Genomic DNA, 9,870 nt, shown 5'->3' with positions numbered 1-9,870 from the left:
CACTACTGTCTGTGTCACGAGTACCAGACACCGGCGGACGGCTTCTACAGCCGCCAGTTGCTTCTCCGCGTGAACAACGTTACCACCCTGACCATTTTATGGGACGATCGCCAAGTACAAGTATGCCCTTACGCGGTACTAACGGTTAGATGCAACATACCTACCGTTGTGGTGGCCTAGTGCCTCGTTGTTGGAACAGCCATGCGATTATCAGTGCGACAGAAGAGCTTATTTTTTATCGTAAACCAACACCCTGTGTACTGCACACGAACATCGCTTCCCTCAAGACGAACTAATTTGGATCGAGAGCAAAGAAAAATGCAAATCGCTGAATATTCTCTAAACATTTGATGTCCAATAAACGTACTTTGACAAATGTACAATCTTGCCGTTTGCTTTTAAACCACGGTTTCACATTCCGAATTGTGGTGCTGTATTGTGAGATGCTCTAAGACCCTGTGTACAGCAAAGGGCCATCGCGTTCCTCAATACGAACTTTTTGGAACATGAGCAAATAAAAATGCAAATCGCTGAATATTCTCTAAACATTTGATGTCAAATAAATGTACTTTACCACATTTACAATCTTGCGGTTTGATTTCAAAGTACAGTTTCATATTCCGAATTGTGGTGCGCTGTATTGTGAGCTGATCTGTGTTGATTTCCGGGGTCTGTGTGGAGTCGCGTAGAAGACGCCTGGGCGCGTTTGCCTACGCAGCTCAGTCACGTCACGGATAGAGGCGGGGAATATGAATGTTTTGATAAAGTCTGTTTCAGGGGCGGGGGATTTGATTTAGTGCCGCAAAGGCAGGTGAGCCAGGTCGATGCGGCGGAATGATAGGATTATCACAAAATGGAGGCTGATTTCGAGTGCGATAATGGGCGAAAAGTCGGGTAAGGTCCATAGGAAAGTTTCCTACGATCTACCGATTTATGCTTACAAACACATGGCCGACCCGTAGGGACAATAAAAAAAAAGTCCCGGAACTATCCTTTAAACAAGTGAAGAAATAGCCTCACGACCATTGAGAGACGTTATACATTTAATTTAATAATAAAAAGCCTGTACGTCACCTTGCGGCTGCTAGCTGTCTATCTCCTGTGCATGACACAATATGGCCTGGGTATAAGTAGAATCCTCTGACAGCGAGTAAAGCAGAGAAAGGAGGCCTTCAAACATTCTGCAGTTGTCTTCAACTACATAGTTCATTCTTTTTCAATATTTAAAAATGTTTATTTTAATTAAGCATCATCCAAATTGTATTAAATGAAATCTGTTATGTATTGTACACAGGATGAAAGGCGTACATTTCTTATTAAAATGTCCACCTCATAATAACAATGGTCACTTTACCATAGTCTCAGTTGTATTATTAATTTGAAAGCATGTTTCCTTGTTATAACCTTCTGTTTAATTTCTAATTACTTTTTTTTTAAACTGGTCGTCTCTAATTTAAACCTTTCCTTGTTCCTACTAAATTATCTTTTCTTGCATACAATAATCATATATTAAGATTAATGTGGCCCTTGTAATTGTTATGAATTTATGGCATATTAGCTGATCTAGATGTTAATCGTGTGCTTATTTTTCTAATTCATTGTCTTAATTTCTATTCACTTTATCATAAGCCTGCCTCTGCTTTCAAACTTACAATAATGATGTGTTATAACCGCTTTACATATAACATATTTGAATACAGAATCACCCAACCAAAGTTTTTACTCATGTGTCTGTCTCAGAAGGTTGAAACTTTAAATTGGCCTTTCTGGGATTCGAACCGGCAACCTGTAGATCCCAGCAGCGAGTGTTGCTACCCGACCTCACTAATCACTTATCTAAAATGAGAATCTCAACTGAAAATGCAGAACATTTTTATTTTTAATCTTTTACTGAAATGCTCGCAATATACGCTTGTTACAGTGGATTAGTTTACTGTTTTCTTGGCCGTTTCAACAATCAATTTTCTGTATACTTCTAGTAAACATGTATGAATATCAAACTGCACCAACTCAATTAAAGTAAAATTATTTATTATTTAAATACATAAACAGATAATAAAACAAATATAATAGTGCAAACAAACCATAACAGCATTGTATTTAACAATTATATATGTATATATATATATATACATATATACATTATATACATGACACCCCAATTTTAAATATTTATTTTCACGAGAGCATGACTCTCACATCTTATGACAACTCAATGTAATGTACAATAATTATTATTTAAATAAATATGCAATGATAGTGCAAATGAACCGTAAAAATATTACGTAGAATGTATATATATCACGTTTATTAATGTCGTCTCAGCAGAGCATGACCATCACAGCTTAGTCAATGGTTTACATACCACCACTTGACCTGCAAAGGTCTAATTAAACTGTGCTACCAATAATAAATAGTAACTTCTTTTACTACTTTTCTTTTTATTCGTCTTCTCCACAAATTAAAGTGCATCCACAGATCAGCATACGTTCAGCTTCATAGCGGTTCAGTCCTTCACATTTTTGGAGAATTTTGATTGTCATCTGCAAAAAAGTAAACAAAATGCCACATTTCGGTCTCTATTACTTTAACTGATCATCAATTGTGTAACATGATAGCACAGAACAATGCTCTCCGGGCCGCTCTTAGTATCCCAAGAAGAGAGCATATCACCCATGCCAGGCACTCAGCCCAATGGCTCCCGGTCAAAGAGCGGATCACTCTCAAAATCCTCACACTCACTCACAAATGCCTCTCCCTCTCCGCCCCGTCCTATCTATCAGAAACCATCTTCAAACCATCCTCCTCCCGTCCCACCACAACGAAATATTCCAACCTACTCTGCATCCCAAGCATCAAAAAAGCCAAAGCCGGAGGTCTAGGTTTCCCCTACATTGTAGCCAAGACCTGGAACGCTCTTCCTGCAAACATCAGAGCCGAAAACTCACTCCCTATTTTTCGCAGGAAACTGAAAACCGCATTCCTTGCAAAATAACATGAAACCCTCAGGATTCCATGTAAATATACTGCATAGCTAATGTGTACATGTCTACTGTAAATAGACATGTACAATTTGTATGCAAATATTGTATCCTATGTAACTAAGACATTGTCTGTAACAAGCGCCACGATGCCCCCGGGCTGACGTGCGCTCTACAAATTTGAATAAATAAATAAACATTGTAAACATACAAATAACCTGAATATGGCCTGCAGACTGCTAGGGGAAGTGCAACACTCACAACAATGCCATGAAAAGACTCACAGACAGACAAGAGTGTGACATGCGTCCACAACGGAGTGCTGGCTTAAAACAGGTAATTGTCTTTGGAGGTTGGCGGCATGGCATGGGTGTGGATGGGAGTGTGTCTTCGGTGTCAGCACAGTGGGGTGGTTGGTGCACATGTCCCTCAAAGGTGCAAAGGGGCGGCTTGAGATCAACAAAGCGGCCTAGAACATAGCAGCGTTATGCAGCCAGTCTTTCAACCCTACCTCTCTGATATTTGTGCATTGAGGATATGCATCTGTCATTTTCAATCCCCAGCAGTGAGTACTCAAAGCTAGTGGTACATTTTCACATGTAAATCTAACCAAGAGCGCCCTTGCTAACTCAGGACCATGTCAGTCCAGATACTGTTCATAACCATTGGACAATTTGAGTCCCAGTACAAACCTATTGAGCGGAATCCCTCTCCCATGGCAATAACATCCTCCTGTGTCTTCTGGTGGATTTCATGTGTCATTGTTCGTCTATCCCTGCCGAATAATGTTATGTGAGTTTGTCCAAAGCTGCTGGCAGCCTAGTTCAATTAAGCAGTTTTTCACATGCTTGCACCAAGGGAGCTTATAGATATCAATTACAGGCCTAAGGGCTGCCACCCATAACCCTTTTTATGGTTTAGCTGTATCTGCCTAAAAATAGCTTTCTCAGTCTTGCTGAACTACTTTCCAGTGTGTGAGCCTCAGGCAGAAACAGTCAAAGGATTTGACCTGTTTGATTGTATTTCCCTCGATCTGAATGGTTTGCTTCTTGGTGGCCTAAACACCATGCACTTTGTTTTTGAACGATTCAGCATCAGTCCATGGCCATCAAATGTAAATGGAATTGTTTTCGTAGTACTGATGGAGTCAAGGAGATGAGCATTACATTTCTGGCATACATCAATACAGGGAACTTATCTATGCCAAATGATTGTTTATCAGTCTTGGCAGGTACCAGTAACTCAATAGCTGAAATAGGCTCTCCTAGGCACCTGAATGGAATTGGGTGAGGCAACTGCTCTCTCGGTTGGGATAAAACAATACAGCAGGTAACTGCCCACACACGGCACCACCCCAATCATCCTAGGCATTTTTTAAGAAAGCTTTGACAGTTTTTTAATAAATAAAAAGGAGGTCCACTGAACTGTTTGACAAAGATTAAGAAACTAAGAAGAGTCCGAGCCTGGACGAGAGAGATCCGGGGTGAAGCTAAAGTCAGCAATGGAAGTTGAGAGATGCCCGAGCCCGAACAAGGGAGATCCAAGGAGTGAAGCTATCATCCAAAGTTTAATGAGAAAAGAATAAGAGATACAAAGAAATACAATTGTGAATGGGTCAGCCCAGAAGAGGCAGACAAAGGGGTGAAGTTGCCACCCTATCTGAATCTCGGATTACAATTGAGAAGGGCAGCCCACAAGAGGGGGACCCAGGGGTGAGCCCATCACCCAGTGTATATTGAGAACACACTTTTATTTGTTAAACAAACTTTTATTTGTTAAAGGAAGTTTTGTTTTTGTTGTTTGAATACATCAAACCCTGAAGGCATTAGACTTTCAGAGGAAACGATACTTGGAAATTGACAGTCCTGAGAACAGCCATTGGAACTTTCATCTCATGACAGAGAATCCCGAGAATGTACTGTACTGCAAGCTGCCATCTTATTCCCTGTCTAAAACATGGGAAAGGGAGACCCAAGCCACCGCATACTGATGTATCATTTTGAGAACACTTGTTTCTTTTGATGAGAACTATCTCACACACCCTTTTGGTATTAGTTGTGAGGTTTGGCAATAGGTTTTTTAGTATAGGCCACTTTGATTTGACACAACACCACTAGGACTGCCTTATTTGTCATTTGATGGTCGACACATGTCCCCATCTTAGATTTATGTTTAGATTAGGTGTTTTTCCAACCATCACACCACTTTTATTGTTCAATCAACACCCTTGAACTGTGATCACTTGTGTTCTGTCTTAATTGTTGTCACCATGAGTTCTTCACAGTACATAACTCAAAAGAGAGAGAGAGAGAGAGGGAATCCTATGCAGAGGTAATCCTACGATGAGAGGATGTCATGGAGGGGCAGAGCCAAACTAGACGCGGACCCGGCGTTAGCGCGGGACGTGAGATGATCACTAGCAAGATACTAGAATACTGGCGTCCTGAATGGAAATTAGGCCAAAGTAGAGAGAGTGAGACGGAGATGCTAAAGCAAAGGCCCGCTCGGTGCAGCATCCACACAGAAGTCGTGGTGGCCCTGGGGCCCGTTACAAAAACGGAGTCCAGACCGCAGCAGTGATTGGTTCCCCTATCGGCGCATGAAAGGCACATCAGCTGACGAGCAGGGTTGAAAAAGTAGAGAAGATTCTCCCGAAGAGGTAATGCCGCTGAGAGGGCCAAACAGATGTATGCACATCTGTGAGAGCCTAAAAGGTTATGGAAGACATGAACAAATTGAACAGAGAGACAATGATAAAGCAGGTGTTTTGGAGAAAAAAAAGGGCTTTGGGGAAAACCCGGAAAGCGAGACATTGTTTAGTACTATCAGGCATAGAGGTATGATTGTCCTAAAACACTCTCTTTGGGAGATGGGTGGCCCATTATGCATGTATGGTATGACTATTTTGGACAGTTGTATGACAAAGGTGCTGAGAAAGTTGCTGTCATACCAATATTGGGAGAATCTATTAAGGGTGCAGGATAGTGGTGGGATAGGGCATTAGATACACTACACACCTCTTACATACTAAGCATCCATAGCAGGAGTGGTCACTTGGCACCTGTGGCTACCTCACAATACCCTCCTAGACTTACCATTGGACTTCATGACATAGAGAAGAGCATATTGTGATATAAAAATACACAAACAGCAATAATGAAGAAAACACCTTGATGTGTTATGCTATTTATAGAGTTTTGTTAATAATGGGATAACAATGGTAAGGGTTGCCTCAGGAATGGCGCACTGCGGCCAAGTGTGGAATCTACAGACCTTAGTCTCCAGAGGGGTGGAAAATGAGACAGATCAGAGGAGGGATAAAGATGGATCTGTTTTATTTTAAAAAATATTACAGAGAGTGAAGAATGTGTGATGTCAAAACAGACCCACAATAAATGTTATGAAAATGTAATCTGTTGCAATACTATACCTTCTGAACCATTGGTAAAGAGCACCGCTAATTTCCAATGTTGAGTAATTAGATGTTGCTCAGTACATTGTACTTTCTTCTTGCAAAATGTGCAGATGTCGCTTTTGCTGCAGATGAAGATGAAATCATGTTGGTCTGAAAATCCAAACTTCATGTTTCTTTTTTTATCTGTTGATCTGTGAATAACATGCAATATTTAAAATATAATTAAATAACAAAAAGAAAACACCATGAATACAAATCTAAATAAAATTAAACCTATAATTCATGTGCATTGCCAATGCAGCATTTCCTTTTAACTTTGCAAAAGCACCTCTATAAGGCCTAAAAGGAACACACTAGAACCCTTGCCTTATTAACTACAATCCACCTTCTGAAGACTGATGGAGGCATTGATGATGTTTTAGGCCTTTGGCATGCAAAGAAAGACAAAAGTAGTAAATATAGCATGAGATATTTAGTGGCATCTATCCTTCTATGAGAGCCGTTCTTTAATAATTTGTTTTGGACAAATAATTAAGCGTGGTGTCAAATTCAAAGCTTAGCCTTGAAAAACGATGTGACTCTTCCTCTATAATCTTAACAACACATTTGGAATGAGTTATTTAAAGCTATCCATTCTTTCAGATGCACTACAGAAATAATCTAGTCACATATGTTCTGTATAACAAATAGATGATTTAGGAAAAACGGAGCAAGGCATGTGTAACATCCACAACACCTGCTTGGAGGGGATTAGCATTTTCTAAGAAAGAGGGAGAGTACCTTTTTCCTTTTGGTGGTGTTCCTTTGTCACGTGCTAGCAACACTACTTTGTATCTGCACAGATCCCGGAAAAAGGTTTGAATCTTAAATACCAAATGGATTGTGCCATAAAACCTGTTTTTGTAATTAAATAATTGTAGTTCTATGTGCCCAAAAAAAGGGTACCGTATTGGTACTTGCCTACGTTCCTAGCCATTTAGCATTGTGGACAAACGCTAGTTAAAATTATGAGTAAATATTACTAAGAATACTTCGGCCAGTGCACAATATATGTGTAGCCCTAGAAAACACTTTGTTAAAATGTGATCATGTTTCAAATCATACAGAATGCAACGTGGGACATCTAGTACAGCGGTGTATTATATTTACGAACTAAAAGACTGTTTTCTTTTCATTGCTTTTCAAGCACATTATGGGATTTAATGTATAAATAGAGCAAATGAGTGATTGCTAAAAGTTTTTGAATTAATCGTAACCTCTGGCATTGCTCGAGGAAACACTCTAGGCAATCATTCTTCGGTTTGCCAAGCCTTTACAGAAGGGGAGAAAAACATGTACAAATAAAATATTTTTCCACAAAAAAGGGGAAGTCTATCCAGGACACATTTTTAAAATCCATTGACAACAAGCAACCACAGACATATTTCAGACTCATTCTGCGTCATCAGCAAGGTATTACATGGGTCTCTAGGCACAACATGTTCTGGACCCACATCTGGGCTGAAACATGTGTGGGATTGATTACATTTCTGTGCAGAGGGGTGGTCTGCAATTCAGGCTGCACCGCTTACATTAATGGTAGGACCAAAGCAAATGTAAATATAGCTGGTTCCTTTTTGCAACAGTGAACACATGCTTAATATATGGTGTGGAAAGTTGCACAGAGCAATGTCAGTTGTTAACATCATTTCATAATGCCCCACCCCTCACATGTTTTGGTTAAAGTATGTATGAATATATCAACATTTGGGGAAACAATTGCAATCAATCATTGCTTCACTGCACACTTAATTTTAGGGAACATGTATAAAGAAATATTCATTTAATAATAACATAAAGGTAACAGAGTAATTAGGCACTGGGTGGGAATTAATATATTTAGGAAGACTTCAAAAAACACTCATTCAATGGATTACTGTAGGTACTTGGAAATAATTACTTGGTGTAGTCACCTGAAAAGTGCTAATAAGATCATTATACTGATTGATGATGTCTGTTCCTCTGTGCGATAGAAATCCTAACTGACCAAAAGTGCAAAAATATTTAAGAACTGTTAGGTAGTAGAAGTAGAAGCGGGACAAAAAGGTGGCATGTTTGTTGGCCTAAACTCATATTTACCAAAAGATTTACAAAAAACCCTATCTGTCCCTAAAACTAAGAGGGGTTTGTTTCCCTGTATCAAATAACAATAAGGATGATGTTAGAATGTCAATCAAAAGCAAATAGTTAAATGTCCTGTGCCCAAAACCTATTTCCGACCTTTACACTCCAAAGAAAACTGTAACAGAAGGATGGATCCACCCTCCACAAATTTCATACCCTGCTCCTTTATTTGCTCTGCACCCACCCACCCCTACTGGGGCACAACCAGGGTATTCCCTTCCCTGCCCTCCACACCCACCCCCACAATCCCTATTTGGCCCACATCTCCGGGGCAAACACCACTTGTCCCCTGCTTACTTTCATGCATACTCATTAACACAAAATCTGCTGGCAAAAAGAAACACATCATATACAACTTAATTCCCTCGGAAAGTCCAGACTTCACTTTCATCACAGAAACCTGGGTCTCTGATGTCTTCTCATCCATCGCACACGAGGCATTCCCCCAGGCTACACACAGCAGCCATAACAGAACTAGCAGAGCAGGCTGGATTGCATCCTCCACAAACCAAACCTCTTCATTTCACACTCCACAAAACAAGCCTGGAACACAGACTGCAAATCCTTCCTTGTGACATTTCCCATCAACCCATATCTTACACACAGTTTTTACTCATCTACAGACATCCAGCAAACACCTCCTACTCAAGGCAGGAAAAACAGATATCATAATTTGCGGGAAGATAGCTCTCTTCCCCCAAACCACCCCTTGGTCATCCCCCAAAACACTGCAGCTACGCTCCTACTGGACCTTGGCCAAAGAGAGCACATGACGCCCACCGACCGTGCCCTCCCTGGCTTTCTATAGGGTGACAAGCCACTTTAAAACAATGAGCATCACCCACCATGCCCTCCACAAGACAGGCTCAGAATACCTCCAAAAGAACCTCATCAATTACCAACCCAAAAGAAACTTGCAATCAGGCAACAAGTCCATGATTCACATTGGGTTAGTGTTAGGAGAGGATCCAACCTATGTGGATCTCTCCATGTAAACATGCCGTATATAGTTCTTTTACATTGATTTCTATTGTAAGTCTCATCTTAGGGGCCTGTTTGTTCTTAGAATACTTGGTGCCTAACTATGGTCTCCATGTATACTTATTGTGATTCGGAATGTGGAATGGTGAGGGGTTGGAGGTTGAAGCTCTGCAGGGAGTTTGTGTCTGGCTTCCAGGCTGGGGTTTGTCTTACCCTGTCTCTTGAACTAAACCTCCTCGAAGTTTCTTCTTGGTGTGGCGTACTTTATTGGTGGGGCCCTCCACAACAGTTATTCAACCACCTCTGAGGTAGGCCAGGGCAGCAATGAAC

At 40.6% G+C, this 9,870-nt stretch overlaps 1 long non-coding RNA gene across 1 annotated transcript; it reads right to left on the bottom strand.

Moving 5' to 3' along the window:
• Positions 1-2,291: 2,291 nt before the first annotated feature.
• On the bottom strand, positions 2,292-9,870 carry LOC138491726 (uncharacterized). The gene is made up of 3 exons (XR_011276108.1): positions 9,754-9,870; positions 6,412-6,587; positions 2,292-2,543 (listed from the first exon to the last, which is right to left on the bottom strand). It is a non-coding gene; the product is annotated as an uncharacterized lncRNA (long non-coding RNA).

This window comes from Ambystoma mexicanum, chromosome 1p, assembly GCF_040938575.1.
Source record: "Ambystoma mexicanum isolate Mex_15411 chromosome 1p, UKY_AmexF1_1, whole genome shotgun sequence".
NCBI classification, from domain to species: Eukaryota; Metazoa; Chordata; class Amphibia; order Caudata; family Ambystomatidae; genus Ambystoma; species Ambystoma mexicanum.
The sequence above is the reverse complement of the archived record's forward strand: the minus strand, read 5'-3'. Positions and strand labels throughout refer to the sequence as shown.